The sequence below is a fragment of the Geotrypetes seraphini genome, chromosome 6, assembly GCF_902459505.1.
Source record: "Geotrypetes seraphini chromosome 6, aGeoSer1.1, whole genome shotgun sequence".
Classification (NCBI taxonomy): Eukaryota; Metazoa; Chordata; class Amphibia; order Gymnophiona; family Dermophiidae; genus Geotrypetes; species Geotrypetes seraphini.
This window is the reverse complement of record NC_047089.1, coordinates 242,959,010-242,986,933: the sequence shown is the minus strand read 5'-3', so window position 1 is coordinate 242,986,933 and position 27,924 is coordinate 242,959,010. Positions and strand designations below refer to the sequence as shown.

Here is a 27,924-nt window from a genome sequence, read left to right as displayed (position 1 = left end):
CTAAAAGAGACTACGAGGAAAAAACAGCCAAGGAGGCGAAAAACTTCAAGCTATTCTTTTGATATATTAAGGGGAAACGACCCACGAAGGAAGTGGTGGGGCCGTTGGATGGCCATGGAATAAAGAGAGTGCTAAAGGAGGACTTAGCCATCGCCGACAAATTGAACACATTTTTTGCGTCTGTTTTACCGAAGAGGATATAAACAACATACCGGAAGCCGACAGGCTCTACACGGGAAATGAAAATGGGAAACTGACAGGGTTGATGGTCAGTCTAGAAGAAGTATGCAAGCAGATTGATAGGCTTTAAAATGAAAAATCCCTGGGACCGGATGGCATCCATCCGAGGGTAATCAAGGAATTGAAAGGGGCTATAGCTGAACTGCTTCAACTAATAGCCAATCTGTCGATCAAATTGGGAAGGATTCCGGAAGACTAGAAGGTGGCGAATGTTACGCCGATCTTCAAGGAAGGTTTGAGGGGTGATCTGGGAAACTACAGACTGGCGAGTCTGACCTTGGTACAGGAAAAGATGGTGGAGGCGCTGATAAAGGACCGCATTATTGAGCACCTTGACGGACACGACCTGATGAGGACCAGCCAGCACGGCTTCAGCAAAGGAAGATCTTGCTTGACAAACTTGCTGCACTTCTAGGAAGTAAACAGGCAGATAGACAAAGGCGACCCGGTCGACATTATATATCTGGATTTTCAGAAGGCATTCGACAAATTTCCGCATGAACGACTACCATATTTTCACGCATATAACACGTGCGTTATACATGATTTTTACAAACCGTGCATAACCGTGCGCATTATAGGTGTGAACACGTTTTACAACTTTTTTTTTTCATTCCGATCCGGCATCCCCCCTGCGAACCGGCATCCACCCCCCCGCTCGCGTCACCCCCCACCTCCCCCGTGATCCTAGAATCTCGGAGAGAGCGAGACCAGAAGGCTTTGAGCATGCGCAAATGCTCAAAGCCCAGTCCAGCCCGGCACAGGGAAGAAGGAGGATCTCCCTGCACCGCACAGCCCAGCCCAGCCCAGCACAACGAGGGAGGATCTTCGGGCACTGGCACGTCCTGTGCATTGGTGCTGGTGCCGGTGCCCAATCGGGTAAGAGATGTTTTGCGGTGCTGGGGGGGGGTTGTAGGATCGCGGGGGGGGGGGGTGACGCGAGCGGGGGGGGAGGAGGCCGGTTCACAGGCCAGAAGAGTAAGCGGGAGTGGGAGGAGGTTATAGCAGCATGCGCGTATGTGTGCTATATAAAATTTTTTTTACAGACATGCTTTGGACCCGCGCGCTATACGCGTATGCGTGTTATACACGCATGCACATTATATGCGTGAAAATACGGTACTTTGAAAAATTGCGAGCCATGGAATCGAAGGTGAAATACTTTTTAAAAAAATCTTTATTCATTTTTAAACTTTCAATAAGTATAACATAGGATACAATCATTTTTTTTACTTCAACATCAATTAATATACCATCAAATTCAAACTCACATCAAATATCCCCCCTCCCATATACCCAACATTTGTTCTTAAGCATAAGGGATCATAAAGCATTCCCTCCCTCCCCACCCTGGACGTGCATGCAAAAAAGGGGGAAAAAAATTCTAATCATTCTGTACAGTATTTTGTTAATGGCTTCCATAACATCCCTAAATTTCTTAAAATGTCCCGGTTGTATGGCTATTGCCTGCTCCATTTTAAAGATTTGGCATAACGAATTCCACCCAAAATTATAGTTCAGCCGATCCCAATTTTTCCAGTTTTTCATAATTTGCTGTATGGCAACCCCTGTCATAATGAGCAAAAATGTATTATTATTAGAAGAGATTTGACTCTTAGCTCTCATTGCAGTACCGAATAACACAGTGTCATATGATAATGCCACCGGATTTTCCAGCAGATTGTTCACTTGGATTTCCAAAAACTAAGTATCAATGGAAAATAGAATAATAAATGATCTAATGTCCCAGCTTCAAAATGACAGTGCCAACATCTATTAGACTTAGAGCTATCTAATTTCTGTAAACGAACTGGGGTCCAAACTGCTCTATGTAATAAGAAAAACCATGTTTGTCTCATAGATGCAGACATTGTACATCTCATCCTCCAAGTCCAAATTCGTGGCCTTTGAGACGCAGTAATTTGATGCTTTATCTCAATGCTCCAAATGTCACGCAGACCAGTCTTTGGTTTCTTATTCAAAAATCCAGATATTAATTTATACCACTGAGCGGCCTGATGTCCACCTGAAAACATAAGACCGGCAAATTATATTGACCAGTTAGATTTTTCCATTCAGGAAACCCCTCCTGAATGGCCTGCTTCAACTTCAACCATCTATAACTTTGTGATTTGTTAAGACCAAATTTGTGTTGCAATCGTGAAAAGTCAAGCAGCTTACCATCTGATCTAACATCATCCAAAGTACGTTTACCTGCCTTCATCCCATGTTTCCAGATGACCTTAAACCCGCCAATTTGAATCTTGGAGTTCAGCCAGAGGGTCTGACACGTGGATTTATGGATTGGAACAGGTGTTAAATTACTGATAAATTTTAAAGTTTGCCACGTGTCTACTAAAATTCTATTATCCTTATACAGCCTAGGCATCTTGACACTTAGAACATGCCCTAATCTCAGTGGCACGAATGTCCCTACAAGCTGACCACTAAAAGATCAAAAGTTAAGTACTTTTTACATAATATTATATATGTAAATATATATATAAATTTTTGCCTAAACGTTTCAAAAAGTAAAAATATTTATGTAGTATGGCCCGGTGAAGATATGGTGCGTGAAGCTGGATACAGTGAAACATTTTGAGTATCGCGGTGGTACCTCCGAGGGTCGGTTAAAACTGAGACTCGTTGACAAGTGTGAGTCTATAGAAAGGGATATAGAAGACATATCCTTTTCCTATCTACATATGTATAACCTTGCTTGCACAAAAGTGTACACTATAAACTTATAGTGCAGTTCCTCAACTAATCTCAGTGGAGACATGAGTTGCCATTCCAACCATAACCAGTCTGGGAGATTTTCCACGAGCTCAGGGAGGACCCAGTACATACCCTGACGCATAATATAGGCTTGATGGTACCTATGAAAGTTGGGAAAATTTACCCCACCTTCCGAATTGGGTTTTGTAGAGATACCAAGGCAATTCTTGCTGCTTTCCATAGCCAAATAAATTTTGTCAGAATACTATTTAATTTCTTGTAAAAAGACCCCTGAAAATAACACTGGCAACATACCCATTTGGTAACAGACTACGGGCAGAATCGTCATCTTAACTGTTTGAACTCTCCCCCACCAAGACAATTGTAATGGGTTCCAATGCTCACACATTTCTGTGGCCTTCAGTATCAAAGATTTTTCATTTACTTTCATAGTTTCTTCCAGTGTACTTTTTATCCAAATACCTAAATATTTTATACCCTCTTCCTTCCATAGAAAAGGGAATGTATCAAATAAACTCCAGTTTATTTTGTAACCAGAGAATTTTCCAAATCTATCAATCAGATCCAGTAAATGCGGAATGGTGGTTTCAGGATTCCTCAAATGAAGCAATATGTCATCTGCATAAGCAGAGACCTTGTATTCCCAACCTGCATAAGGAATACCGTGTATCTCCTCTGCCTGCCGAATAGCCAATAACAAGGGTTCTTCCAATACAATGTCAAAAAGCAAAGGAGATAACGGACACCCTTGTGTAACACCCCTTCTAAGACTAAAACGTTCAGAAAAATGATTATTAATGTGTAATCTTGCATAAGGGAAACTATACAAGGTTTGAATTATTTGTATAAATCCAGAACCTATTCTAAACCAATTCATTGCTTGATACATGAAGGTCCATTCCACATGATCTAAGGCCTTCCCTGCCTCCAAGGATACAGAGAAAGCCGGATCATCAATAGTCTTTGTTAGATTTAACATGTGAAAAGCCAGTCTGGTGTTTGATGAATGTCTCTGAGCAACAAAACCCGTTTGTGCATACCAATAATATAAGGGAGAACCTTGGCCAAAAGTGAAATACTCACGTGGATTTAAAACTGGCTGGCGGATAAGAAACAGAGAGTGGGGGTAAATGGACAATACTCGGACTGGAAAAGCGTCACCAGTGGAATGCCGCAGGGTTCGATGCTTGGACCCTACACGAAATAAGGCATTCTACTTTGCAGTTCCGAACTTATGGAATTAAGATTAGAGGAAAAATTCAAATCTTTTAAAACTATGTTAAAAACGGGTGATGGGGGGGGCGGTTAAAGAAGCATTTGGAGAAGATTCGATCCAAACTGAATTAACCCATGATTTTTAAATGATTTGTGGGTCCTGTATGTTTGTTGTTGTGTGAGTTAGGCCATCACCCAGAGAGTAGTGGAAAACTGGAACGCTCTTCCAGAGGTTGTTATAAGGAAAAACACCCTCCAGGGATTCAAGTCAAAGTTAGACAAGTTCCTGCTGAACCAAAACGTACGCAGGTAGGGCTGGTCTCATTTAGAGCACTGGTCTTTGACCTAGGGGCTGCCGCGAGAGCGGACTGTTGGGCACGAAGGACCACTGGTCTGACCCAGCAGCGGCGATTATGTTCATGTGTTCTTAAACCGCTTAGACCAGTAAAGTGAACGAGCGGCATTACAAGATTAATAAACCATAATCCATAAGTTCAAAATCAGAACTCACTAAATAGTTTCCCTCCTGGGTAACTTGGCAGCTCTGCGGCACTGGGCTGAGAACCAAGGATGTTGAGGACTTCAAACCGCTTTCCCTCTGGCACATACCAGAGATGTCAAACAGTGGCGTAGATAGGGAGATTGGCGGCCCAGGGCCCACGCGCCCACCACTTTTCCCCGCCACTCTTTTCTGCCACTTAAGTGCCCCCACACACCCCCAAGTACCTCTTGAAATGTTCACCACGTGAGTAGCATCTTCTACCTGCTGCTCATGCCGGCCTCGGCTCCCTTCTGACGTCACATCCTGGTCTCCGCAACCGGGAAGTGATGTCAGAAAGGAGCCGAGGCTGGTGCGAGGGGTTTATATTCAGCTGGCGGCGTTCAGCATTTCGCTGACCGTTGCCTGCGTTGCACCCGGAAATTCAAGGCCAGGCCATTTCTGGACTTCGGCACCGAATTTCCAGGTTTGTGGAGCTGGCACAACATAGCCGGTTCAATGCGATATTCAACACTTAACCAGACAAGGGGTGCCGTATGAAGGTTTATGCAGTGATCTTGGCCAAATGCTGACTCCGCCCCAGAAGCCCCACAATAGCCGGTTTTGAATTCAGCGCTTACTGAACATTTTTAGCGGCATTAACCGGTTAAGGGCCGCTGAAAATGACCCGTTAGCTCCGAACAAGCGATTTAACCGGCTAGGAGCCATTTCTGGCTGGTTAAATCGCTGTGATTATTAACCCTTTAATAGTTAGCTAGATAAATTCCTTGGGGCCCAGATTCTATGAACAGCGCCTGAAGTTAGGGTCCTAGACTGGCACGCCTAACCAATCAAGACACCTAACTTTATTTTCTTAATTAGCTCAATTGGCAGCATTAAAAATTATATTAAAAAAAAAAGATTTAAAAATTAACTTCAAGATAGGCGACTGCACTGAGGCACCTACCAGAAAGTAGGTGTGGTTTGGGGGTAGATTCTGGGCATGGTTTGGCTCAGGCATCAGTAGGCATCTAACCTAGGTCACTCATTTAGGCCAAAAAAGCTCTGGGCCAGCCAATAGGGAGGGATTGAGTGTGTCGACTCCGGGTCAGCTTTGCAGCGGGCTTGCCAACGGCAGCAGGGAGGCATCCCAATGGCAGTGGCTTCATTAGGGGGGGGGGGGCAGGCAGGGATTCCCAGTAAGAGGCATGGAAAGATCCTTGGTATCGGTCAGGCCGCGTACCCCCAACAGACGGCCCGTGTACCCCCTGGGGTACGCATGCCGCAGGTTGAGAAACACAGCTCTAGAGGATGTGCTGCACAGCATAGGTGTTGGAACGAGGGAGGCCAAAATGGCGGTTGACAGTTGGTACTCGCCCTCCCACCCGTTTCCCGATGTTGTAACTTTATATCTTTGGGGCAGCAGCCTTGCAGCGTCAACAAGCAGGCCTGCCCTGGAACCCTTCATTCTACTTCCGGGGGGGGCAGGCCTGCTCGTTGACGCTGCGTGGCGGCAGCCCTAAAGATTTAAAGTACAATGCCGGGAGGAGGTAGGAGGTGGAGTCGGGAGCTGGTGACGGGGCTGTGCCGCAGGATTCCGCTGGGGCTAGGGCAGAGCTCCTGGGCGCCTCCAAACCAAGCAGCGTTCCACTGCCTAGATCGCAGAGGGTACATTTCCAGCTTGGGCCAGGCCTCAGGAAGGCAGAGGGTGAGGAGCAGATCCCCCAGTGGCACCAGGTGACCTGAGCTAGATTCCTGCACTCCTCGCTGCGGCCTAGCTCTGTTTGTACCTCTTGTGTACTGTAGCACACTAAAATCACAGCCCTTTCCTTCTCCCAAACACAATAAATCAACAGGGAAAACATGGCATAACATTACCGTTGTCATGATTAATGGCAGCACACAGTCTATGGAAAAATATGACTTCTGTGCCCTTAAGAATAACAATTAAAGGTTCAGGAATTAGCCTCAGTGATGAATGTGGAATTTTCCTGGGTTTTTTTTTTTTTTTATTGTCAGAAAAATAATGGCACATGTACAGGGCCGTAAAAGCCATTCTGCTCGTGCTGTCTGATGAGGTGGCTTGCGGGGCTATGGAGACCGTAAATATTGTACAGGAGGGGGGGGAGAATGACGTGTGGGGGCTTTGTACGGCACTGGCTGTTGTTTTCTACGGAGCAGTGTTCACGGGGGGGGGGGGGGGGGCTTGAGCGGCAGCGCCACGTTCGTAATCATCAGCTCCTCGGGGCTCTATATGCCTTCCACAGTCAGTAATTATGTAACGGACAGGACCACTGCATATGCGATCTTTAAATTGTAAGATGTCTTTCATCACTTGAAGCTGATCATTGCGAGGCAGCTGTCTAATCAGTCTTTCAGGACTGCTCTATTCAAGCAGGTTTCATAGACGGCAAGGGAAGATAAAGTGCTTCATCCATCACCCTTTCCGCCCCCTTCCTTAGCAAGTTTTAGGATCATGTTAGTAAGGGCATAAACATTTTGTATGCTTCAACCAGGTCCAGCCTTGTTTACTATGAGGGGGAAGCCCGTATATCCTACTCCTAGCGGAATTCTGTGCGAAACCTACGTCAAAATTCTGCGCCAAAACAAATCCAAATTTTGCGCACAAACCCCCTCCTCTTTTATGAACGCATAACGCGGGTTTTAGTGCTGACAGTGGCGGTACTATGAGCGTCGGAGCAGTTACCGCCACTGCCGGCGCTAAAACCCACGCTACGCGTTCGTAAAAGAGGGGGAAAATGTGCATATTCTGCAAGTTTGTTTGACAACATTTAAACGATATTTTTGCTAATTGTTATCCAGAATTTCAGTACAATTCCGTATTTTCATTAAATTATGCTAGAGAAAAAAACAAAACAAAGCGCCTTCAAGTTTCTCTCGCTTCGTGACTTTCTTCTAGCAGCACACCTGTGTAAAAACCCACCTTAGGGAAGTTTGGTTGGTTGGTTTTCGTAGTACTTCACTTTGGAGGCCATAATCAAAACTTTGAAATTGCAATTGTGAGCCAGTCAGGGCCTTAGAACCCTCCCACTGTATCCCAAGATGCATTGGGAGGGGGAAGGCCCATCATTCTGAGCACGCGGCCCTATAGGCGGGAGGGAGTGGGCTTCCCTCCTGCAGATTTGTCATCCGAAGGTACTGGGGTTGTCGGGGGATGTGGGGAGATGTCGGGTAGCACATGGTTAGTGCGTGCAGAGTGCAACTTACTGTGAAGGAGTCTGGGCCTGGTTTTCCTAAGTGTTGAACTAAGTTTTCTCTTTAATAAAATGCTGAATTATGTTTAGCTGCAGACCTAACTTATCTCATGTTCTAGCCTGCCTGCACTGGGTGTTTTTGCTTGGGCATTCTAGCTTCTTATGGCTATCTCAACATACACAATATTGTATTCCGCCCTCCTGGACATGTAACAGAAAGACTGCAGGGCTTAGATAAGTGACCTGCTAGTGACCTGCTAGTGTGAGCTTAGGACCAATGATTGTTAAGAAAAGTAACACGTGAAAAGTTTTTTCTAGAATTCAGTTGTATAGCCAGAAGAATGTATAAATATCTCTGTAACTTCCTGGTTTCGGGACTTCTGAAGCCAGCTTGGAGCTCAGGAGTCGCATATGTATGCTGAATAAAACATCTGTGCTTTCTTCAAGTCTCTAAGTTTTGTGGCTGCCCAAAGTGACCTTTCAACTGGGGCATCCCCCAGTCAGCCATTTTAAACTGTAATAAGTGAACTTTACCATTTACCGCAGCTTGGTAAAAGGGCCTGATGTTTACTATTTTGTACATGGTATATCGCTTTTGCAGAGCTGTTCACAGCTTAATACATCAGCCTCTTTGCGTTTGGGTTGCCTCTCCTAAAAATGAAAAGGTTCCTTTGAAATGGAACCTCTGCTTGAACAACCTCTCGTGAAACAATTTTTCTTTCTAAAAATAGCATCTTGTCCGTGACTCTATCAAGGCCTAGCGTGGCAGTTCACAGGGGTTATGGCTAACACAATATTGCAGATGAAAGAGCTGCCAGCTGTCTCTTAAACACTCACTCGACAGTAGTTTCACAGACTATAGCTCAGAGCACGATTCCTGATTGTGCAAAGACTGTTTTCAAAGGGGGGGGGGAAAAGGTCTAAGACTGTTTCTAGGGAGGCTAGAAAACAGTGCTGGCACTTTGCAGCCCAGCCCTTAAAATTCACAAATGAGCATTGAGTTGCCTGCTATAGGCGGGGTGTCCGAAATTATGAGGAAAAGTCCATAGTCTGTTATTGAGAAAGACAGGGGGGAAGCCACTGCTTGCCCTGGATCGGTAGCATGGAATGTTGCTACTCCTTGGGGTTCCGGAATCTTTTGTTACTTTTTAGGATTCCAGAATCTTGCTAGTTTAGGATTCTGAATGGAATGTTGCTACTCTTTGGAGTTCTAGAATCTTGTTGCTCTTTGGGATTCCGGAATCTTGCTATTCTTTGAGATTCTGTATGGAATGTTGCTACTCCTTGGGTTTTGGCCAGATACCAGAGACCTGGATTGGCCACCGTGAGAACGGTGAGAACCGTGAGAACGGCTTGATGGACCCTTGGCCTGACCCAGTAAGGCTATTCTTATGTTCTTATGATGTAAGAAACACATGAACCATCTTTCTCTCATAAAGCTTTATTATTCATAAACCCTTTTAAAGTGCAGCAAAGTTGTGCGAACACACACATATGCAATTCATTCTCAAGGATGGAAAGGTGCACTCCAGAGAGTACAAAATAATTTCCAACGGGACTCTCCCCCGAATTCCATATAGGTTGCCAAACTTTGGGTGTAGATCCAGTGGTGTGGCGAGGGAGGTTTGCACACGGGGCCACGCCATGCACCCCACCAAGGAAAGGGGCCCGAGGAGTCTGAGCAAATCATGGCCTTCCAGATATCCACTTATGGCAGATTCAGTCACGGGGCGCAATTGACGGGACGCAAATGTCGGGGGCACGTTTGTCGGAGTGCAATTGTCGTGCGCGGATTTGTCTGTGTAACGTGTGGATCTGCCCTGTTCCCTGTTCTATAAAATACGGAAGGGGCGTGGGCAAGTCAGGGGGTTCTTTGAGTTTGGGGACTGGGTGTGAGTAAACTGACAGCTGCCGAAGCTGCCGATGGGTCCTATTCCCCGATGAAGGCGACAGTTTAAAGCTAGAAAGCGAAACCTGCTGGTCACCGTCAGTTGGACTGCTGTTATCAAAATTTAAAGATAAGTCTTAAGAGAGACGTGATAAGGATGGAGTCGGTCCGGAGGAAGGCTACTAAAATGGTATGTGGTCATCATCAGGGATTCAAGAAAAGGTTAGATAAGTTCCTGCTGGGCCAGAACATACACAGGTAAGGCTAGACTCAAATAGGGCACTGGGTCTTTGACCTATGGGCCACCGCGTGAGCGAACTGCTGGGCATGATGGACCACTGGTCTGATCCAGCAGCGGCAATTCTTATGTTCTTATAAGGCGTATGGGGACAGACTTAAAGATCTCAATCTGTATACTTTGGAGGAAAGGCGGGAGAGGGGAGATATGATAGAGACGTTTAAATACCTACATAATGTAAATGCGCATGAGTCGAGTCTCTTTCATTTGAAAGGAAACTCTGCAATGAGAGGACATAGGATGAAGTTAAGAGGTGATGGGCTCCGGAGTAATCTAAGGACATACTTTTTTTACAGAAAGGGTGGTAGATGCGTGGAACAGTCTCCCAGAAGAGGTGGTGGAGACAGAGACTGTGTCTGAATTCAAGAGGTCCTGGGATAGGCAGGTGGGGTCTCTCGGAGAGAGAGAGAGAGAGAGAGATAATGTTTACTGCGGATGGACAGCTCTATGACCTCACAATGCAGAGGTAAAGAGCCTTAGCCAATAGGAAGAGGAGATGCAAATGTTAAGAGCCTTAGCCAATAATGAGAGGAGGAGATACTGGATGCTGTGGATGGGCCATTTGGCCTTTATCTGCCATCATGTTACTATGTTTCTATAACAATAATGCTCTATGACTTCACAATGCAGGTGTAAAGAGCCTTAGCCTATAAGAAGAGGAGATGCAAATGTTAAGAGCCTTAGCCAATAGGGAGAGGATGAAATAGTGGATGCTGCATATGGGCCATTTGGCCTTTATCTGCCATCATGTTTCTATGTTACTAAAGTTCTATGACATCACAATACACGTGTAAAGAACTTAGCCAATAGGGAGAGGAGGAGATAGTCGATGTTGTGGATGGGCAGACTGGATGGGCCTTTATCTGACATGTTTTTATGTTTCTATTTAAGATTGGAAAGTTTTGTACTATAAAAGAGGGTTGTTGTTTTTAAAGCCTATGAAGTTATCCTTTCAGTGTGGAGATTTAACTGCCGTGTCTGTTACACAACATCTTCTCAATATTCCATCTCTAAAACATGCGATGAAATATTTTTCTCAGTGACTGCACCCTCCCTCTGGAACTCCGTACCAAACTACCTAAGAGAAGAATCAAAGCTAAATCATTTCAAATCCAAATTAAAAACCTTTTTTTTGTTTAAAGACGCTTTTGAATAGCAACTGTCCTCATCAGGACACTTTGACATTCCTCACCTGAGATTATTCCCAAACCTTTTCTTTGTCCCTTCCATGTTCTTTTTCCCTTTCCTTTCGTTCAAGTTTGTCTGTCCATATGTCTATCTCACTAACCTCCCCCAGTTATATTTATTAATCTAGTTGTTTTACTTTACTCCCTAAAGGCCATTTATAATTACCTTTTATTGATGTTGTGAATCTTTTTGTTATGTTTTCTTTTTGAATATATATTTCATTCATATTTAGTTGTTTTGTTTATTGGGGTACAATCTTTTCATCTTTTAGTGAAACTTGAAGGTTTGGTTGTAACCCGATTTCACAGTCAGGGGCAGAGCATAGCCAGACACCCAATTATGGGTCACCATGGACCTAAGTCGGGTGGGCAGATCTCTCCCTCTCCCACCCAGGCAATCCAACTCATGCCTCCGGCATTCCGGAGTCTCAGGTTGCCCCTCTCCTGCCCGGACGATCCTGTCCCCCATCACTCCAGTGGGTTCATAGACAACCCCGCGAAAGACAAAGGCGCGCGCCGACAACTGAGTGCAAGACGGAGGCGCGCGCCAAAGAAAATTACAGTTTTTAGGGGCTCTGACGGGGGTTTTTGTTGGGGAGTCCCCCCAGTTTACTTAATAGAGATCGCGCCGGCGTTGTGGGGGGTTTGGGGGGTTGTAACCCTCCACATTTTACTGTAAACTTAACTTTTTCCCTAAAAACAGGGATGGACCATTGGTCTGATCCAATGAGCTAGATGGACCATTGGTCTGATCCAATATGGCTGTTCTTATATGAAATATTTTTTTCACTCAATGCGTAGTTACGCTCTGGAACTTATTGACAGAGAACGTGATAAAAAAAACCCAGCATAGCTGGATTAAAAAATGGTTTGGAAAAGTTCCTCGATGTAAAAGTCCATAAACAGTTATTAAGATAGCCCTAGAGCAGTCTTGTAAACTTTTTTTTAGCTCCGGCACACTAATGGACCAAATGTTTTTCGTGGCACACAAAAAAGGGAGCACGTGGCCCACCCCGTTCCACCCACAACCCCGCCCTGTTCCACCCCAGCCCCACCCCACTCTACCCTCAGCCCCTCCCCCTACACCTCGTCTCCCCTGAGCATGCGTGGACATTGATGCATTGACGCCACACACATGCGCGCATGTGGCATGATGTCATCACATTGACCTCTGCACATGCTCAGAGGCCCTCCACACATGACCTGAGCTCTTGCACTGGTGATAGACTTGCACACTTGTCTTCTATTCTTGAATTCCTGCCAGCACACCCGGAATCTCTTCATGGCACATGACTGTGCCGCGGCACATCGTTTGTGATACACTGTCCTAGAGAAAGCCACTGCTTATCCCTGGGGGTAGGAGGCATGGAATCTTGCTTTTGGGGGGATTCTACCAGGTATTTGCGACCTAGCTTGGCCAATGTTACCCTGTTTCCCCGAAAATAAGACCTATCCCAAAAATAAGCCCTAGCATGATATCTAAAGATGCTCCTAATATAAGTCCTACCCCAAAACTAAGCCTTAGTTAAGATCAACCCCCCGAATGTCCCCGACTCTATCTCTAACACTAGTGCTGCCTGATTTGCTGAAAAAAATTGGACTCATCGATTCAGCATCTCCCATCCCTGCTACTTTAGGAGGCCTCGGAGCAGAGGTATGTCAATCTCATGGTTAGAGGGTTGGGTGGTTCTGCTGCACAGGGGGATGGGAGGGAGGGACGGACAGAAAGATGTTGCACAAGGGGACGGGTGAGAGGGGAGGAAAGATGCCTTAACATGGGGGGGAGAAAGAAAGAGGAAGAAATGGAGTGGAGGAGAGGAAGGGAGAGATGATTGTTGAACATGAAAAAAATAAGACATCCCTAAAAATAAGCCCTAGTGCGTTGTTTGGACTCAAAATTAATATAAGACACTGTCTTATTTTTGGGGAAACATGGTAGAAGCAGGATAGTGGGCTAGATGGACTTTTGTCAGAGAAAGGAACTGTGACCTAGGAGTAGTATGGGCCTGTAGGTATTTACTGCCAAATTCTGTATAGTCTACCTAAAGTTGGGTGCCTACATTGGCACACCTAGAAAATGTAGGCATCTAACTTAGGGCCAGATTCTCAAAACTTGCACTGGTGAAGACTTTTAAAAGGTATGGTGGGAAGGGAGGGTGGAAGTATACGGGGGGAAAGGAGGGCGCGAATGTACAGGGGGGAAAGGGAGGGCGTGAGTGTAAGGGGGGAGGGGAAGGGAGGGCGTGAGTGTACAGGGGGAAAGGAGGGCACAAATATATGGGGTGGGGGAAGGGAGGGCGCGAGTGTATGGGGGAAAGGAGGGTGCGAATGTACGGATTGGGGGAAGGGAGGACGCAAGTGTCAGGGGGAAAAGGAGGGCACGAACGTATGGGGTGGGGGGAAGGGAGGGCGTGAGTGTACGTGGGAAATGAGGGTGTGAATGTATGGGGTGGGGGTAGGGAGGGCGCGAGTGTACGGGGTGGGGGGTAAGAGGTGCCAGTGCCCCCACCAAGATGGTGCACAGGGTGGTCTGCCCCCCCTTTACTACGCCAGTGGTAGAGTGGAACAGGTAGACATGAGCTACCAGTTTACTCTTTCCAAAGGACTAGGGGTCAAGCAATGAAAGGAAAGGGGATGGGAATTCTTATATTGCCTTTCCATGGTTATAATCAAGGTGCTTTACATATTATATATGTAGGATTACCAGATTTTCCTTTCAGAAAATCCGGATCCCTAGATCCGCCCCAGGCCTGCCTAGTTCCGCCCATAGCCCATCCCCAAGCCCCCCCCCCCTCCACCGCTTGCTCTTGTCGGGCAGGGAGGACGGCTGTGCATGCACGGACGCCAAGGGATAGCGTCACGTGCACATGACATTATTGCGTGATGGCCACGTCAAGTGCGGACGTCCTCCCTGCCCGACACAACTTTTCAAAACCCAAAGTGCCGGGTTTTGAAAAGCCATCTGGACCCCGGACATGTCCTCAAAAGGAGGACATGTCCAGGGACATCCAGACGTCGGGAAACCCTATATATATAGATGCTTATTTTGTATCTGGGGCAATGAAGGGTTGGGTGGCTTGTTGGGAGCTACAGCGGGAATTGAACCCAGTTGACGCAAAATCAAGATATGCTGGTTAAGGATAACATTATTCTGCGGAGGAAACTGGAGGCCCTTGAAAATAATAGCAGACTTAACAATCTACGACTGATAAATTTTCCTAAGATCCTCTCTGTACCTCCCAAGTGAAAAGATATTTTCAAAAAATTCTTCAAATTCCTGAAGATTCTTTACCTCCCCTTACACGGGTGTCCTATCTTTCGATTCTTGCTCAAGGACAAATGAGCAGCAAGAAACCCCATTAGATGTTACCGCAATGCTTGAAACCTCTGACCAAGAGATAGCTAAACCAGCTACACTCTTAATTACAGTGGCATTATCCCCAGATAAAGATTGGATGTCGAAATTATTTTTTAAAAATCGAATAAAGGGGAATTGAACTAGAGGTCTGCACGGGAACGGGGATCGCGGGAATCCCTCCCTAACCCACGGGACTCCCACAGGGACCCCCCTCTAGCCAACGGGACTCCCACGGGGATGGAAGGCTTTGGAAGCAGGGTTCGTCCATATAATTTAATGGACACGTCAGCCTTAGTAAAAGAGGGGGTTTAAAAGTTAATTACCTGAACAGAAAACAAAAAAAGGGTTCCACCAAAGAGATGCCACAAGGAAAACAGCAGCACAAACACAAAAGAAACTGTGGAATTGATGATCCTGTCAGAAGTAATTGCTGCTTTTTATGGGACGGGCAGGGAAGGAGGTAATTCCTTGCGGGGATGGGTGAGGACGGAGAGGATCCTGGTGGGGACGGAGAGGATTCTGGCGGGGATGGGTGGGGACGGAGAGGATCCTGGCGGGGATGGGCGGGGATGGATGGGATATCTGTCCCCGTGCAACTCTCTAAATTGAACCCAGTTCTCCTAGTTCTGAAGCCACTAGTTACTAAGTAGTCAACAAATCAGAGACAATTTTTCTTCACTCAACATGTAATTAAACTCTGGAATTCATTGCCAGAGAATGTGGTGAAAGCAGTTAGCTTAGCAGGGTTTAAAAAAAAGGTTTGGATAATTTCCTAAAAGAAAAGCTCATATGTCAATATTAACATGGACTTGGGAAAACCCACTACTTATTTCTAGGATAAGCAGCATAAAATCTGATTTTAGCCATGCTTGTAATACTATGTTTTTCATGCAATGGTTGCCATGCCATATTAGGTCACTCGCTAAAGTTATAAGGGGATAGATTCTTCTTCACGCAGAGAGTGGTAGAAACGAAACCTGGAACACTCTTCCAGAGGCTGTTATAGGGGAAAGCACTCTTCAGGGATTCAAGAAAAGGTTAGATAAGTTCCTGCTGGACCAGAACATATGCAGGTAAGGCTAGACTCAAATAGGGCACTGGTCTTTGACCTAAGGGCTGCCGCGTGAGCGGATTGCTGGGCACGATGGATCACTGTCCTGACCCAGCAGCGGCAAATCTTATGTTCTTAATGCATGTCATGCTATGTCTCACCATACGATGCTCGTCATGTTGTTACCTATTTTTTGTCATCTCTGTCAGACAATGTCCTGCCATGCTTGTAATCCGTTCTGAGCTCTCCTAGGAGGACAGGAGTGGGCAGGAGTGGGCATTGTTGTGAACAAGATACTAGGCTTAATGGACCTTCGATCTGTCCCAGTACGGCAATGCTTTCATACACCACCAGAAACTAGAGAGCTTGGGGGCAGTGCTGGGGTCAGAGTTTGGTTGTTTGGCCCTTCCAACCAAAAAAGATCTTGGGCCGTCTCTAGCTTCAGTGTTATAGCCCAGGCTGCAACAGTCAGAATAATCTCCCTCTTAACTTCAAGCTAGGAATGTAACAGAGCAGAAATGGAAAATTCAGGAGGGAAGTTGGTAAGAACATTTAGTGACTCATATCTATTAGAAGCATTCCTTGCTATGGCCAATTTTGTAAATCTTGAAAAAAAAAAAAAAATTTGTTGAGAAAATATTTAATACCGACTGACTGAAGGTTTGGGAAAAATGCCTTGAAAGTATGAAATTGGGATCTTATGGGAGAATGATTCCTCTGTGAAGTGTATATGATATATTTTGCTGTAATTATCATGAAGAAAGACCTGGCGATTCTTGAAGAATAGTCTGAAATTTGGCAGCTAAAATTCAATGCGAAGAAATGCAAGGTCATGCATTTGGGCTGCAAAAACCCGAGGGAATGGTACAGTTTAGGGGGTGAAGAACTTATGTGCACGAAAGAAGAGCGGGACTTGGGTGGGATTGGATGTGATGATCTTAAGGTGGCCAAACAGGTTGAAAAGGTGACGGCGAAAGCTAGAAGGATGCTAGGTTGCTTAGGGAGAGGTGTGGCCAGTGGTCCATCATGCCCAGCAGTCTGCTCACGTGGCGGCCCTCTGGTCAAAGACCAGCGCCCTAACTGAGACTAGCCCTATCAGCGTACGTTCTTGTTCAGCAGGAACTTGCCTACCTTTGTCTTGAATCCCTGGAGGGTGTTTTCCCCTTTGACAGCCTCCGGAAGAGCGTTCCAGTTTTCCACCATTCTCTGGGTGAAAAAGAACTTCCTTAGGATTGTATGGAATCTATCCCCTTTTAACTTTAGAGAGTGCCCTCTCATTCTCCCTACCTTGGAGAGGGTGAACAACCTGTCCTTATCTACTAAGTCTATTCCCTTCATTATCTTGAATGTTTCGATCATGCTCCCCTCTTAGTCTCCTCTTTTCAAGGGAGAAGAGGCCCAGCTTCTCTAATCTCTCACTGTACGGCAACTCCTCCAGCCCCTTAACCAAGACCCTTAATGCCCCTTTTCTACCCTCCTCCTCCCCCCGTCCTGATCTACTCCCCTCCCCCTTCTCCCTCCTCTCCCCCCACTTCGCTCCTTGCTGTTCGCAACCCTATGATCAATTCAATATGCAACCACTTGTAACTACTCTCGCCTTGCTGTTTGCAACTCTATGATCAATTTGATATGTAACCACTTGTAATCTCTGTTTAACTAATGTGAACTGCCTAGAACTCTTCGGGGTATGGCGGTATACAAAAATAAAGTTATTATTATTATTATCTTAGTCGCTCTTCTCTGGACCCTTTCGAGTAGTTCTATGTCCTTCTTCATGTACGGCGACCAGTACTGGACGCAGTATTCCAGGTGAGGGCGCAGCATGGCCTGTTACAGCGGCATGATAACTTTCTCCGATCTGTTCATGATCCCCTTCTTTATCATTCCTAGCATTCTGTTCGCCCTTTTCGCCGCCGCCACACATTGCGTGGACGGCTTCAAGAACTTGTCGATCAGAACTCCCAAGTCCCTTTCCTGGGAGATCTCTCCAAGTACCGCCCCGGACATCCTGTATTCGTGCATGAGATTTTTGTTGCCCACTTGTCTAGTGTGACTTGCAGTATTTTTATAGATTTTGAAATTGGGTAGTCATAGCCTTTAAGTGAAGCGATGGTTTAGTTATTTTGTCATTTGGGCTGGCCAGAAAAAGTGATGGAAGCCTGAATTGTGCATGGCCCCTGTTACTCCTAGTTCCTACTGCACCTTGATGCTCAAACGCATGACGGCAGTAATTTGAAAACATTTCAGGTGCTGAATTCCAAATCACTGCAACTGGAAATGTAAATTTTGGATGTCCTTCCACTTCTCCATGGTAACCATGTTAAATAGGTGTATTAAGTTTCAATTTAAAATTGATTGTCCACTGCTCTATCACAGTCATGAGATATTTGTTTTAAAATGTCAGTAGTAGAATTATTTAAAGGAATTAAAATGGAAACATCATCTGCATATATATAAAAGTTCAGATTCAGACTAGAGAATGACACGGTGACAAAATTCGTCCCCGTCCCCAAACCACCTTCATGTCATTCTTTAAGGAGAGAGGGAAGAATCAGAGTATAATTGGGCACAACCACTGACTCTCAAGCTTTGCTTTGAAGAATGCTGGTGTAGAAGGACTGAGGTTGAGATAGACACTGAAGAATGACAGTCTCTGGTATCCAGAGCAGATATTGTGATGTCATAATGCCTCATTCCACCAGTGCCTAAGAGCCAATCACATCAGTGATGTCACAATGGCTTCATTATCCTTGGCTCACATAAGAATCAGAGTATGAATGGCCACAACCACTAACCCTCAAGCTTTCCTTTGAAGAATGCTGGTGTAGAAGGACTGAGGTTGAAATAGACACTAGAAAATGACATGGGATTATTTCCCGCGGTTATCCGCGGGGACGGGAACGGTGATGAATTTTGTCACCGTGTCATAGATGTCCTAGGGATGGAATATAAATATTGAACAGTGTGGGTGACAGCGGAGAACCTTGAGGTACCCTGGATGGATTACTCTAAGAATGAGAATAATTACCGTCACAAACCACTCGATATTAGGTAGATTGTAATCCTGCTGGGACAGACAGGGAAAAATTCTTGAGTATCTGAATAAATCCATGTAAACTGTTCTGAGCTTCCCTAGAAGAATGGTTTAGAAAATTGAATAAATAAATAAAAATGTTCAGTTGTGGATTAGGAATTGGTTATTGGACAGAAAACAGTTAAATGGTTATTTTTCTCAGTGGAGGAGAGTAAACAGTGGAGTGCCACAGGGCTCTGTACTGGGACCAGTGCTATTTAAATTATTTATCAATGATCTGGAAACTGGGACGACGAGTGAAGTGACCAAATTTACAGGTGACACTAAACTGTTCAAAGTTGTTAAAACGCATGCGGACTGTGAAAAACTGCGGGAAGACCGTAGGAAATTGGGGGGGGGAATGTGTGGTGCAGTGGTTAGAGCTACAGCCTCAGCACCCTGAGGTTGTGGGTTCAAATCCCTCACTGCTCCTTGTGACCCTAGGCAAGTCACTTAATCCCCACATTGCCCCAGATACACTAGATAGAGTTTAAGCCCACCGGGACAGATAGGGAAATATTTTAGTTCACTCTCTTATCATCTCTAAATTGGACTACTGTAATTCTCTCCTAATCAACATAACTCAAAAAGAAAATAGACGTCTCCAAATCATCCAAAATACATCAGTCAAATTAATTCACAATGCAAAGAAATTTGATCATGTTACCCCCTTACTAATCAAATCACATTGGCTTCCCATAACTCATCGAATTACCTTTAAAATTTTATTTTTGGTTTACAAAACGCTGACCTTTAACGAACCCCAATATATTGCAAAAATGATTGTCCCATACAAATCCTCTCGTCCGTTAAGATCCTCTTCATTACAATTGCTTTCAATCCCTTCGCTAAGAATCATAGGTACAAGACGAAATGATATGTTTTCTGTGAAAGCCCCTACATTATGGAACTCCCTCCCTAACTATATTAAAAACGAAACAGACCTTGTCACGTTTAAGAAAATTTTAAAAACATATCTATTTCAAGACGCATTCGATTCATAAAACATAACATTTTAAGTTTTTACATTCTTCTTATATCATCTTAACCCATTACTACCCAATGTGCTTCCCTTTTGATGTTAATTTCTATCATAAAACAAAATTGTAACTTTTCCCCTTCCTTCCCACCCCTTCTTGTTAGTCCAACATTGTCTGTCTTTTAATTGACTTTTGTAAACTAAATGTATTACCACAATCTGATGGTTTTTATACTGTACATCGCTTAGATATTGTTATAAGCGATTCATCAAATAAAGATTAAACTTGAAACTTGAAACATGATATGATAGGCCAGGGGTAGGGAACTCTGATACTCGAGAGCCGTATTCCAGTCAGGTTTTCAGGATTTCCCCAATGAAAATGCATGAGATCTATTTGCATGCACTGCTTTCGTTGTATGCTAATAGATCTCATGCATATTCATTGGGGAAATCCTGAAAACCCGACTGGAATACGGCTCTCGAGGACCGGAGTTCCCTACCCCTGTGATAGGCTATAAGTGGTATATAAGTAATATATAAATAAGTCTGGGCGTCTAAATAGCAGAAGAAATTTAATGTGGACAAATGCAAAGCAATGCACATTGGGAAGAATAACCTAAATTGTTGTTACCAGATGCACCTTGGGGGGGGGGGGTCAATGCCCAAGAAAAAGATCTGAAACCTTCCGCCCAATGTGTGGCAGCGGCCAAAAAGAGCAAACAAGATGCTATGAATGATTCGAAAAGGGATGGTAAACAAGACTAAAGATATTATAATGCCTTCAATTCTGGTCTCCTTATCTCAAGAAAGATATAGTGGCGCTAGAAAAGCTTCAAAGAAGAGCGACCAAGATGATAAAGGGGAAAGAATTCTTCTCGTTTGAGGAAAGACTAAAAAGGTTAGGGCTCTTCAGCCTGGAAAAGAGAAGGCTAAGAGGAGATAGGATTGAAATCTACAAAATTCTGAGTGGTGTAGAACGGGTACAAATGGAACAACTTTTATACTCCATCAAAAATTACAAATACTCGATGAAGTTTCAGGAAGATTCTTTTAAAACCAAGAGGAGGAATTAATTTTTCACTCAACAGACTAGTTAAGCTCTGGAACACATAGCCAGAGGATATAGTAAGAGTGGTTAACGTAGCTGGTTTTAAAAAAAAGGTTTGGACAAGTTCCTGGAGGAAAAGTCCATAGCCTGCTATTGAGATAGACCTGGGGGAAGCAACTGCTTGCCCTGGATTGATAGTATGAAATGTTGCTACTATTTGGGTTTTTGCCAGGTATTTGTGACCTGGATTGGCCATTGTGAGGACGGGATACTGGGCTAGTTCAGGGGTAGGCAATTCCGGTCCTCGAGAGCCGGAGCCAGGTCAGGATATCCATAATGAATATGTATGAGATGGATTTGCATGCACTGCATGCAAATCTGTCTCATGCATATTTATTGTGGATATCTTGAATACCCGGAATTGCCTACCCCGGGCTAGATTGGCCACTGGTTTGACCTAGTAAGGCTATTCTTATGTTTTTATATTCTTATAGGCTTCAAAAACCCCGAAATGTTACCAATAAAATAGAAAACAAAACCAAAATAATTGGTGAAAAAAAAACCCTTAACTTCCGAGAAGAATAACACCCACAGTTTAAATTTAGCAAGAATTAAATTATGCTAATAATAATAATGGGATTTCAATATGGGCTCAATCAACCCTTCAAATCATAATTAGCCTCGGGCAGGAGCCCTGCCCTGGACATCATCAGTTCCCCTAATTCAAAAAAAATTTCTTATGCAAATACATAGAAAGTGCAGGTGTGCATGCAAGGCAGGGGGAAAAAGGGGGGGGGGGTTTTAAAGTGCTAAATCCCCGAAAACCAATCAAAAGTAATAGCAGCCTATGAAAAAAACCCCAGTGTGATTATACTATGCTGTCGCTAGCAGGATTCACCGCTACTCGTTTTGGTCGAGCATTCTGGTTCTCTCGTCTCTGCAGTATCCCCCACCCCTGACGAAGATTTCGAAACGGAGCTCTGTCGAGTGGAGATAAAGTGGTGGCACGAACCCGAGAGGATTCCGCTAAGTCGAACGGTGCTATCGCTGCTTGATATTTAACTGTGACTTTTTGGATTTTCCTTTTTGTTTTTTGTTTTTTCATATGCTGCTATTACTTTTGATTGGTTTTTGAGGATTTAGCACTTTAAACTTCACGTTCTCTTAATAACTCTAAATTTGACAAGCGTGCTTCCATTGTTACCCCCTTTCAAATCTTTTGTAAGCTGCCTTACTCTTAACAACCCGAGAAATGTCAAAAAATCCACCCTTTACCACTCTAGTAAATCAATCGTTCTCCCAATGTAACCCCCGTTTATAAATCTTTTGTAAGCCGCCCTTGAACCACAAGGTAATGGCGGAATAGAAATCCGTAATGTAATGTAATGTAAACCCCCTTTTATCCCCCTGCCTTCAATGCACACCTGCACTTTCTATGTATTTGCTTAAGAAATTAGTTTTGAATTAGGGGAACTGATGATGTCCGGGGCAGGGTTTATTTCAGTGGTCTCAAACTCGCGGCCCGGGAGCCACATGCGGCCCGCCAGGTATTATTTTGAGGCCCTCGGTATGTCTATCATAATCGCAAAAGTAAAATAAAACAGTTTCTTGATCATGTGTCTCTTTAGCTATAAATGACAATATTATGATTAAGACTTAGCCAAAAGGAAAGATTTATAAATTAGAAAGAGTTTTACCTCAGGCAAAATTGTCATTTCTTTAATAAGGCATTAACTATATTTTCTGAGGCCCTCCAAGTACCTCCAAATCCAAAATGTGGCCCTGCAAAGGGTTTGAGTTTGAGACCACTGGTTTATTTAGACCGTTGTTCTGGTGCTCCTGCCCGGGGCTAATTATGATTCGAAAGGTTGATTGAGCCCGTACTGAAATCCCATTATTATTATTAGCATAATTTAATTCTTGCTATATTTAAACTGCGGGTGTTATTCTTCAAGGGAGTTAAGGGTTTTTTTTTTATGCTCACAAACTAAGATTTTACTGTAAATACATTCTCATCCCAACACAACAATGCTCGAACCTTACCAAGGATCGTTTGTGGAACCAGAGCAAAATCGCAGCTCATAAACCATGCTCCGCTAACTCAGCCCTGGCGAATTCCATCCTTTTGCAATCTTTCATGGCTATTCAGGGTCGCAAGGACCCTTCTGGCCTCCAGGCATGGTTGCAATAGAGAACTGCTTTCCTCCTAGGACTGTACCTAGGAGAAGATTCATTGCACTCATGGGTAGCGGTAAGGCCTCATGGCCCTATTTTCTGGAAATAGCCATTTCCGATTGATTTATTCGTTCATTAGAATTTACCACCTTTTATAAGGAACTAGCTGATGCCCCGGCGTTGCACGGGTATTTAATTATAGCAATAACACTGTAAATGGATTCAAATAAAGATACTTTATGGTGGTGAATGAAATTATTTTTTTACAGCTTTATAAAAAGTACAATATTCGAATTATAATGTGAAATATTTGACAAAATGAATACAATACAACTAACACAAAACTTGATTATAAACAACATTTTTAGTTTCACCTCCAGGAGCAAGAACATATAAATTCTTGGGTGAAGAGACCCCCAGAACATATCACCCCAGTTAGTGAGGGATCTGCATACCAAGTTTCGTTCAAATCGGTCAAGCCGATTTAGATTTACTGTGAGAATGGCAGCTTTTTACATTTTTTCCATTGACATGAATGGGTGAAATCTGATTTTCTGTTTGTAGCTCCGCCCACATGTGCAGGTGGGCCGCGAGACCCCCAGAACATATCACCCCAGGTAGTGAGGGATCTGCATACCAAGTTTCGTTCAAATCGGTCAAGCCGTTTTTGCGTGATCGCGGCACATACACACATACATACAACACACACACATACACACATACATACCTCCGATTTTATATATATAGATTTACTGAAGGCAGCTTAGAGTAAGAATAAGTCAGACATCTTAATTTCACTGCAGCGTTGCAAAATAATAGTGTACAACAATTCAAAAGAATAAACCAGTTTGCCCACCTCGAAGAAATACGTTCCCTTGCCTTACTGCCTAGCTCAGCAGCTTCGAAGCAGGCACGGAAATCCCCCGAATGATGGATTTCATTATCGTACACGCTAATTAAGCAATGTGCCGCGGTCAGGTGGGCATTTATTTTTCAATAACCCAGGCGGCTAGGACCCTGCGGAGACAGACAATCAAAGCCGTAACGCTGTCACTCATTTCTGGGTGATTTCACGACAGGGAGTGACCGGGCATAATTTCCAAACAATCTCGCAACTGATTAACAACATTTTAGGTGATCCGTAGTAGGGCTCTGACTTCGTGATGATATTAAATTGATCCACGCACTGAACCCCATTAAAAAAAAAAAAAAAAAAGTCAGCAGGGATTATCTAGCAGCTACGAAAGCAAACGGGACCACCAGACCTATTGTTCGGAGCTATTGACCTAAGCAGAAGGTTTTTCAACACTGGCCAATGAGCCTCCCACAGAGCCTGCCTGAATGAGAGCCCAGTGGTCCTATGCATTTTTCCTTCATTTAATCCAGCTCTCTGTCCCACCCGGGCTTACTTAGATCTGAGGTATCCAGCTCGAAATTTAACCCTTCACGTCCTTCCCAGGGTTGCAAAAATCAGCACTACCTGGAAACAGTTTATAACAATGGTTCGATTTGTCTGCTTAGAGCTTTTGCTATACATGAGTTTAGTCAGGTACTCCAGCATTTTTCCCTCTCACAATCTATCTAATGTGCCCAGGGCAACAGGGGGAGGGGGTTTAAGTGACTTAGAAAGGGTCACAAGGAGCAGCGTGGGTTTGAACCCATAACCTCAGGATGCTTGAGGCTGTAGCTTTAACTAATGCACCACTCTAGAAATCAAATGTAGCTAACGGGAGCCAAGTATAAGACAATCAAGTCATTGTGACATCACTGATGAGGTTGGCTCTTATTGGTGGAATGAGGCATTGTGACATCACAGTCTCAGCTCTGGCTACTAGAGACAGAAGCTTTTCACACTATTTATTCAATTTTCTCTACTGTTCTCCCAGGAGAGCTCAGAACGGTTTACATGAATTTATTCAGGTACTTCAAGCATTTTCCCTGTCTGTCCTGGTGGGCTCACAATCTACCTAATGTACCTGGGGCAATGGGGGAATTAAGTGACATGCCCAGGGTCACAAGGAGCAGCGTGGGATTTGAACCCACAACCTCAGGGTGCTGAGGCTGTAGCTTTAACCACTGCGCCACTCTAGAAATCAAAATGTAGTAAAAGGGAGCCAAGTACAAGACAGTCAAGCCATTGTGACATCACTGATGAGGTTGGCGCTTAGGCATTGGTGGAATGAGGCTTTACCAGGGTTACCTGGATCGATGGAGATTGTTGCCGCATTGAGTTATATTACTCAGGTGGCGTTCTGAGGATCAGTGATGTACCCATGGTGATGTACCCACGGTGAAGTGCTTAACATAGGGAACTTCAGCGCTACAGTTTGGATATATGACGAACATTACAATATCAACACAATGTGCAATAAAACAGCGTAATAGGCAGCATAGGATATAAGCAAAGATGAAGCATATAGAGATAAGATACATATGGGACACAGACAGTGCAAGTCTGCCCAGTACCGGCCTTAGTTCTTCATTATATACCATTATTTTCTGATTAGAGATTGTGTTCATCCTATGCTTTTTAGAACTCTGCCATTGTTTTCCTCTCCACTACCTCCCTCAGGAGCAAATTCGAGGCATCATCCACCCTCTCCATAAAGAAGAATTGCCTTACATTACTCTTGAGTCTACCCACCCCTCAACCTCAAATTATGCCCTCTGGTATTACCCTTTTCCTTTCTCTGGAAAAGATTTTGTTCTACATTTGAACGTCTGAATCCTCTGTCCCTCCTGTCCTTTAGGGTAGGGTATACATATTCAGAACATCCAGTCTCTCCTCATACGTCCTTTGGCGCAAACCCCCTACCATTTTCATTGGCTTTAGACTGCTTCAAGTCTTCTTTGCCAGATACGGTCTCCAAAATGGATATATCACTGATTCATACAAAGACACCTGAGCTGCTTCCAGGAGTGTGCTGAACTGACCCTAGTTATGCTGTGCTGGGACAAGCACAGCTCCTATGTGCACCCTCACCTGGAGTACTGCGTACAGCACTGGTCGCTGTACATGAAGAAGGACACGGTACTACTCAAAAGGGTCCAGAGAAGAGCGACTAAGATGGTTAAGGGGTTGGAGGAGCTGTCGAACAGCAAAAGATTAGAGAAACTGGGCCTCTTCTCCCTCGAACAGAGGAGATTGAGAGGGGACATGATCGAAACATTCAAGGTACTGAAGGGGATAGACTTAGTAGATAAGGACAGATTGTTCACCCTCTCCAAGGTAGAGAGAACGAGAGGGCACTCTCTAAAGTTGAAAGGGGATAGATTTCGTTCAAATGTAAGGAAGTTCTTCTTCACCCAGAGAGTGGTAGAAAACTGGAATGCTCTTCCGAAGTCTGTCATAGGGGGAAACACCCTCCAGGGACTCAAGACAAAGTAGATAAAGACAGGTTGTTCACCCTCTCCAAGGTAGAGAGAACGAGAGGGCACTCTCTAAAGTTGAAAGGGGATAGATTCAGTACAAACGTAAGGAAGTTCTTCTTCACCCAGAGAGTGGTAGAAAACTGGAACGCTCTCCCGGAGTCTGTTATAGGGGAAAACACCCTCCAGGGATTCAAGACAAAGTTAGACAAATTCCTGCTGAACCGGAACGTACGCAGGTAGGGCTGGCCTCAGTTAGGTCCAGAGAAGAGCGACTAAGATGGTTAAGGGGCTGGAGGAGTTGCCATACAGCGAAAGATTAGAGAAACTGGGCCTCTTCTCCCTCGAACAGAGGAGATTTAGAAGGGACATGATTGAAACATTCAAGGTACTGAAGGAAGTAGACTTAGTAGATAAGGACAGGTTGTTCACCCTCTCCAAGTAGCAACAAGTAGAATGAGTAGCAACGAGTAGAACGAGAGGGCATTCTCTAAAATTGAAAGGGGATAGATTCCGTACAAATATAAGGAAGTTCTTCTTCACCCAGAGAGTGGTAGAAAACTGGAACGCTCTCCCGGAGTCTGTTATAGGGGAAAACACCCTCCAGGGATTCAAGACAAAGTTAGACAAGTTCCTGCTGAACAAGGATGTACGCTGGTAGGGCTAGTCTCAGTTAGGGTGCTGGTCTTTGACCAGAGGACTGCCGAGTGAGCGGACTGCGGGGCACGATGGACCACTGGTTTGACCCAGCAGTGGCAATTCTTATGTTCTACCACGGAATATCTGGGTCTCGGCAGTGACCATAAGTTAACTGGGCACTGGCTGATATCAAACCAGTGCCCAGTTAACTTCACCGCATAAAGTTAGGACAGACATTTTGGTGTCCTCACCATATGTGGTTTGTCGGCTAAAAATCACCGTTAATTTAAGAAGGCGCAGGGCTGGCTTTCCCAGGAGCACCTTCTGACCAGAGCTGACTTTAAAAGGGTTAGCTCAAGAGCAGGAAAGGCTAATCCGAGGGAGCAGAAGATGCCCACTGATCATATCTCATCTTCAAAGGGTCCTCCTCACCCCCTCCATCAGCCACCTAGAGGTGATCATAGTGATGTAGTAGTAGATAGTGACCAATTAAATTACTTGTGTGAGGCTTTCCAGTGGACAGTGCAGCTGAATATCCCCTCTAATCACCATGCTGAAACCGGCTAGTGCGTAGGCAGTGGCGCAGCGAGGGTGAGAGGTGCCTGTGGCGGTGGCACCCCTTCCCCAATCTCTCCCTTGCCGCACGCGCCCCCCCATAGTTGTTCACCGCTGCGAGCAACAAGCACTTCAATGTGCTCCTCCCAACCCCGTCATCTCTCCTGCTGACGTCGCATCCTATATGCGGCACCTGGAAGTGACGTCAGTGCGAGAGATGACGCGGTTGCAAGGAGCAGGCTAAAGTTGTTGCTCGCGGCGGTGAACAACTAGAGGTACGGGGGAAGGGGGGCGCGTGTGTGGTGAGGGGCGGAGTGGGAAGAGGTGTGATGGAAAGGCGCCAACATGGCGCCCGAGGAGGATCACCCCCATGCCCCCCCCTCCCTTACTAAGCCACTGAGTCCAAGGGTGGAG

The 27,924-nt window shown here is 44.8% G+C and overlaps 1 protein-coding gene across 2 annotated transcripts in view; it reads left to right on the top strand.

Moving 5' to 3' along the window:
- Positions 1 to 27,924, top strand: part of RAI2 (retinoic acid induced 2) — a 77,180-nt gene that overhangs the window by 34,347 nt on the left and 14,909 nt on the right. Inside the window, exon 1 of one of the 2 annotated variants that reach the window (XM_033947657.1) lies at positions 7,766 to 7,828. The exons of the other annotated variant lie outside the window; for it this stretch is intronic. The gene's annotated coding sequence lies outside the window, so the exon portion shown is untranslated. Of the gene's footprint in view, positions 1 to 7,765; positions 7,829 to 27,924 lie in introns of those variants that run through there. 2 annotated transcript variants of the gene reach the window in all.